Source organism: Aulonocara sp. 'chitande type north' Nkhata Bay, linkage group LG10 (genome assembly GCF_057382095.1).
Source record: "Aulonocara sp. 'chitande type north' Nkhata Bay isolate Kocher_YH1m ecotype deep benthic linkage group LG10, A_spYH_male_GT1.1, whole genome shotgun sequence".
Lineage (NCBI taxonomy): Eukaryota > Metazoa > Chordata > Actinopteri > Cichliformes > Cichlidae > Aulonocara > Aulonocara sp. 'chitande type north' Nkhata Bay.
Window position 1 is genome coordinate 10,467,381 of NC_141353.1, and position 6,000 is coordinate 10,473,380.

Below are 6,000 nucleotides of genomic sequence, written 5' to 3' on the forward strand. Positions count from 1 at the left end.
TTGTTGAAGTTAGATGCAAAAGGTAGTGGTGAACACGGGGGCATGATTACATAACTCCAAGTCCACCACCCTTACCACCCTTGCTTTTTTTTTTAAAATACTTTATTTAAATATCAAAATCGCAAATTACAAATACACATCACATAAACACCATGCACAAAGTATTCACATTATATTGTTTTACATTTAACAATGATAAAAACGGCCACGGCAAGTCGTTTTCCTCCTCCTCAGGTGCGCTACAATATTGTTACATACTACAGAACTACTTATCATTTTTTGTTCTATATCCCTTTAGCCCTTGTTTTCCATATGTATACATTTATAATGCACATCACCAATCAAAACAATCTTCTTTTTATTTCCACTCATCTTTTTTTTAAACAAACCATATCTTATTGCTTTTATATTATTTTCAATATCAAATCCGAGTTTATCCATCTTCTGTCTTATTTCAACCGTCCTGTAACATGATAGCAACAGATGATCAAGAGTTTCGTCTTCATCACAATTCTCCATGCGGCATGTCTTTGTAGTAACAAAGCAACTCCACAGAACCACAGCTCTTAGTGGGAGACATCCGACAGAGATAAGCCACACTGTATCTCTCATGCTCTCGGATATTACTTTGTCATATATGTTTTTAACTATTTTCTGATTTTCATCTTTTTCAGCAAACGTATATCGTATCATACCTTCATTTTTTCTTCCAGATTGATTTTATTATATATTTGTTTTGAGTTTAATTGTAAAAGATTTAAACCACACACTGATCTACAAAATCCCCGAACACAAGTTTAAAGTATGGCACTCCCGTTCGGGCTCTCCCTTTCATGTTTTCCCCTTGGATCCAGTGGGTGCTTCGCTCTAATGCGCTATATATATTTTTCAAAAAGGGAATCATCAAAATGATACCCCAAAATGAGATCTGGTGCTCCTAATCCTCCATTTTCTTTGCCTTTGTACATTAATTTCCTTTGTGTTACTTCGCGGTTTGTCCACCAAATCAATTTAGTACACAATTTACTTAATTTAATAACAGTTTTCTGAGGAGGGGGAAAGACAGTAGCTAGGAAAAGTAACTTTGAGACTACATATGTTTTTACAATATTCACACGCACTTTATAGTTTGTATTTTTGTTGTCCCATTCAGCTATTTTATTCTCTATTTCACTCTCTTTCTTTTTCCAATTCAAAAGACATGGATCATTTTTAGTAATCCAGGATCCTCCAGCAGCCACCAGGCCCAGGATCCTACTGCTCCACCAGGCCCAGGCTCTTCCAGCAGCCACTAGGCCCAGGATCCTCCAGCAGCCACCAGGCCCAGGCTCTTCCAGCAGCCACTAGGCCCAGGATCCTACTGCTCCACCAGGCCCAGGCTCTTCCAGCAGCCACCAGGCCCAGGATCCTCCAGCAGCCACCAGGCCCAGGCTCCTCCAGCAGCCACTAGGCCCAGGATCCTACTGCTCCACCAGGCCCAGGATCCTCCAGCAGCCACTGGGCCCAGGATCCTCTAGCAAGGCACCAACAAGTAAATCAACAGTGACAAGACGGTGAACGGAGCGAGCAAGACAACAAGCTCAATGGGGCCTAAGAGAACACCGAACGCCGATGAAATTGAGGACATCAAAAAGTCATTGGACTTTCTAACTGAGGAAACATCGGCTATCAAGCTACAACAGAAATATATCCTAGACTTAGTCGAGGAAATAAGGTCGCTACGTAACCAGAATGCAGAGAAGGAGAAACGGATCGTCTATCTGGAGAGCAGGGTCGCGGACCTGGAGCAATATACCAGAATGAACGACGTGATCATCACAGGGCTGTACATAAAACCCCGGTCATATGCTCGGGCTGTGACTGCTGGCAGTAAAGAGGAGCAAGGAGATCTGGATGGGAGCTCTGCGGAGCAACAAGTAGCTGGTTTCTTGCAGTCGAAAGGGATTGACCTGGACTGTAATAACATCGAGGCATGCCACCCCTTGCCCAGGAGAAATGCTAGTGATAAACCAGCTATCATCATAAGATTTGTAAACAGGAAACACAAGAAGCACTGCTGAAGCAGGGGAGGAAACTAAAAGGATCGAACGTCTACATGAATGACCATCTAACCAAATCCAATGCTGACATAGCGAAGAAAGCACGATACCTAAAGAAACTGGGTAAAATTCAGAACACCTGGACTGCAAACTGTAAAATATTTATAAAGCTCAACGGTACACCGGAGGAAGCCAAGGTGCTGGTCATCAAATGCATCCAGGATCTGGAAAAATATTAACAGGTCACTTGACTACAAAGGCAAGGAGCGGGACAAACAATCTACAGTCATCAAAGCAGGTAATAGAAGACAACAACGGAAGCTAAAGCGTAACATATTCAAGGATGAAACAATCAATTAATTCATTATCTGGGAATTATACATTGCTACCACAAAGGATTGCTAATCAGGAGATAAATTCACCAGTAAACACGGAATACAAAACACACTTCACAGAGCAGGACATTGATCCAGAACTGAACTTTTTTAACATCAAAAATACCTGCTACTATCATACTGAAGAACAATTCAACAAAACTGTCAAGGTCGACGGCAAAATATCTATAATCCACTTTAATAGTAGAAGTTTATATGCAAATTTTCACAAAATAAGGGAATATTTAAGCAAATTTACACATCCATTCAGTGTGATTGCAGTATCTGAAACATGGATTAATAAACAGAAAGGAGAGGACTTTGTAATAGATGGATATGAATTAAATCTTACAAATAGAAAGAATAAGAATGGCGGTGGTGTGGCCTTGTTTGTGGATAAAAATTTAAAATACAAGATGGTAGAAAAAATGACGATGGCGGTAGATAATATATTAGAGTGTGTAACAATAGAAATTAGTATGGGAAAAGAGAAAAATGTCATTGTAAGCTGTATATATAGAACACCAGGTTCTAATATTGAAATTTTTAAGGAGTGGGTAGATAAAACATCATTAGGACAAATCAAAAAGTCATGTTCATTTGTGGGGATTTTAACATAGATCTACTAAATCCAAACAAGCAGAGAGCGACAGAGGAATTTATTAATACAATGTATAGCTTGATTACAGCACAGTCGGCAACCCTAATAGACAATATATTTACTAATGAAATAGAAAATAGAACCATAAGTGGTCTCCTAATTAATGACATCAGTGATCATCTACCTGTTTTTATAGTGTATAACAGCAATTACAGGAAGGTTAAACAGCAAAACACAATAAAATACAAACGAGTGAGAACAGAAGAGTCAATAAACGCATTCAAAAGTGATTTACTCAAGCAAGAATGGGAGATGCTGTATAAGGAAAAAAATATTGATAAAGCTTATGAGATTTTTTTAGGAAAATTTAAACTGTTATATAATAGTCATTGCCCAGTAAAGAAATATAGTAAAAAACAAAAATATGCAGAGTGCCCATGGATTACAAAAGGATTGCAAAATGCATGTAAGAAGAAAAATACCTTATACAGAGAATTTATAATGAACAGAAGCACAGAAGCTGAAAATAAATACAAGAAATATAAAAATAAATTAACGAGTATTTTAAGGTCATGTAAAAAGGAATACTATGAAAAATTACTGATTATGAATAAAAATAATATTAAAGGGATCTGGAAAACATTAAATACCATCATCAAAAAGGGCTCGGGGCAGGCAGACTATCCTTCGTATTTCGCAAATAATGATAGAAATATTACTAATATGAGAGATGTGGTAAATGAGTTCAATAAATTCTTTGTAAGTGTTGGGCCAGACTTGGCTGAAACAATTCCTGATATAACAGATTCTGTAGAGAAAGAAACCAGACTCATTGACCGCAATCCTCATTCAATGTTCTTAACGGTGGTGGAAGAAATGGAAATCATTGATATTGTTGGGAAATCACAAACAAAAAACTCTACAGACTCTGACGACATTGATATGGAAATCGTTAAGAGAGTGATAGAGGGCATTTCCAAACCCTTAACACACATTTGCAATTTGTCCTTACAAACTGGTACATTCCCAAAACAAATGAAAACAGCTAAAGTAACACCACTGTTTAAAAATGGTGACAGACACCAATTCACAAATTATAGGCCTGTCTCTCTACTTTCTCAATTTTCAAAAATACTGGAAAAAGTCTTTAGTAATAGACTTGACAAATTTATAGATAAACACAAAATAATAATGGATAGTCAGTATGGTTTCAGATCAAATAGATCAACATCATTGGCATTAATGGAACTGATCGAAAATATCACCAACAATATAGATAAAAGACAATGTATAGTTAGTGTATTCATTGACCTAAAAAAAGCTTTTGACACAATTAATCATGACATATTACTTGATAAACTGGAGTACTACGGCATTAGAGGAGTGGTGTTAGAATGGGTAAAGAGTTATTTGAGAGACAGGCAGCAATTTGTGAAAATTGGGGAATATCAATCAGAGTGTATGGACATTGTTTGTGGAGTTCCGCAGGGGTCAGTATTGGGACCAAAGCTGTTTATCCTCTATATCAATGATATATGCAGAACATCAGATATACTACAGTTTATTCTATTTGCAGATGATACAAATATTTTTTGTGCTGGAGAGAACTTACAGCAGCTTTTGGAAATTGATGATTAAATGATTAAACTGAAAACATGGTTTGATAGAAATAAGCTATCATTAAATTTGGAAAAAACTACATTTATGTTATTCGGAAATTGTAAAAAAGATGCAGAAGCAAAATTATTAGTAAACAATGTTGAAATAGAGCAAGTTGCGGATACAAAATTTCTGGGTGTGATAATAGATAACAAAATCTGCTTGAAACCTCACATAAAGCATATACAAGCCAAACTGTCAAGAAGCATCTCCGTACTAAGTAAAGTTAAATATTTTTTGCCTTCCAAATCACTCCGGGTACTTTATTGTTCACTTATATTGCCATATTTGGAATACTGTGTGGAAATTTGGGGAAACACATATAAAACTGCACTTCAACCAATATGTAAAATTTAAAAAAAAAGCAATCAGGATGATTAATAAAGCAGGATTTAGAGACCATACTAACATCATGTTTTTGAAATTAAAAATACTGAAGTTTATGGATCTTATAAAATATAAAACTGCAAAAATTATGTACAAGGCCAGATACAATATGTTACCAGGAAATATACAGAGGATGTTCTATGACAGAGAAGGAGACTATGAATTGAGGGGGAAATTGAATCTAAGGATTCTTAAAGCACGGTCAAAGGTTAAAACCTTTTGTGTCACTATTTATGGGGTAAAACTGTGGAATAGTTTTACTATAGATCTACAGCAATGCTCAGGAATTAGTAAGTTCATGAAAATACTTCGAAAACTGATTTTGGAAGAATATGATACCGATAAAGATGATGACCCATTGTATGTATAAAAATATCAAATTATATCCAAATTATATCAATCACGGTAGCCAAGTTTATATAGGTTCTCCTCGTGTATCGTGTGGAGTATGTGATGATGGGAATTAGGTGAATTATGTGGGATCAATAAGATGTTGAGCAGGGGTAGGAATTAATAAGTATGTTCATACTTCTTCCTACTCCTTTTCAGACCAAACATTGTTACATTATGTCAGACGATTTTGTTTTATTTCATTATATATTTTTTGTTTATCTGAACACATACGTGTGTGTGTGTATATCTACATATATATTCGTATCTGTAAATGAAAATATATGTAGTGTGTATATATTGTTTTTTGTTTTATATGTCTGAAACAAATAAAGATACAATACAATACAATACAATCCAAATACCTATATTCTTCATCTCTTTGTTAGCGTTTAAATCAATTACAGGTTCTTTTGAGTTTTGTCACGGTTTGCAAGCCGTGTGGAATTATTTAGGACCAGGACGCGGCAGCTCTGGTGCAGGTGAGTATTTATTAATGAAGGAAATACAAACAACAAAGGCACTGGGAACATGAAACTGGAACCTAAAC

General features: G+C 36.0%; 1 pseudogene; it reads left to right on the forward strand.

Moving 5' to 3' along the window:
• Positions 1-1,500: 1,500 nt before the first annotated feature.
• LOC147320304 (uncharacterized) lies at positions 1,501-2,356 on the forward strand (annotated as a pseudogene).
• The last annotated feature ends 3,644 nt before the right edge of the window (positions 2,357-6,000 follow it).